Below are 1156 nucleotides of genomic sequence, written 5' to 3'. Positions count from 1 at the left end.
GCATCGCAGCCTGCTCGCCGCGCCTGCCTAGCGTCCCGACGCCCGCTCGCCGCGCGCGCCGCGCCGACCACGCCTGCTCCTCGCGTGCGCCACGCCCCCGCGCCTCTCCTTGGCCGAGCGGCCCCGCACCGCCATAGCCTCGCGAGAGGGAAGAAAAGGAAGGCCCCCCGCCACCGACGTCGCGCGAGTTTTGCCCGACGGCGCTTGCCGGCGGCGGTGAGGGGAGGTGGGCGGATCTGAAGGAGGCTGGTGCGGCGGCTAGGTTTCGCCCGGATCGCCTGCGGGGTGGGGCGACACGAGCGACTTAATAGCACTACATACTAATTAATATTTACTGAGGATTAGAGTACCTGATTTCAAGTACCCCGTCAACAACGCTACTCATCGTCTTTAAGCCCGTCAATAGCAGATCGTCATCAACAACATCGCTCTCAACGAATATTACGTCCTTCCTGATCTGTTCATTCTCTATTTATAATTGTTGTTACATGCATGATGCCGCTGTGCATATTTTTCTGTTCATCTAATATGCTTCTTGCATGTTAGTTTTTGTTCTAGTTATAAATTATTTACCGAAATTAATCATGAATTTACCTAATATTCTAATAATATCGTATCGTTTTTATCGTTCGTGGCAATGCACATATATTTTTTTAACATCAGTACAGACACAAACACTCATATACACGCGCATACACTTATACATATGAACGCACACACGCATACCCTACCCCTATGAGCATCTTCGAAAGACTGAGCCGACATATTTTTTTAAAATTTACGAAGTTACCGAAGGCATCTCATCATCGACGGGAACGTCTTCTCCCACTGAATGCGCATCGCCGGAAATCCTGAAATAAATCCCAAAATAAATGCGAGCATCAGGATTTGAACCCTGATGAACCGAGGATACCACAGTCCCTCTAATCATCCAACTAATCCGGATCCGGCTTGCCTGCTCCCTCCTTGTGTTTCCATCCGTGCTCCCACTTCATCCTACGGCTATTTCTCAAAAAAAAAAAACTTCATCCTACAGCTTTTTTTTTCTTTTTTCTTTCTAATCTAATCATCTTTCCTCTGATTTTAAGAGGGTGGGGCTGGGTCTTAAGTCTCGTCCCACTAACCCACCCCATTCCATTCCTCTGTCTCCCCACCA

Source organism: Triticum dicoccoides, chromosome 2A (genome assembly GCF_002162155.2).
Source record: "Triticum dicoccoides isolate Atlit2015 ecotype Zavitan chromosome 2A, WEW_v2.0, whole genome shotgun sequence".
NCBI lineage: Eukaryota > Viridiplantae > Streptophyta > Magnoliopsida > Poales > Poaceae > Triticum > Triticum dicoccoides.
The sequence above is the reverse complement of the archived record's forward strand: the minus strand, read 5'-3'. Positions refer to the sequence as shown.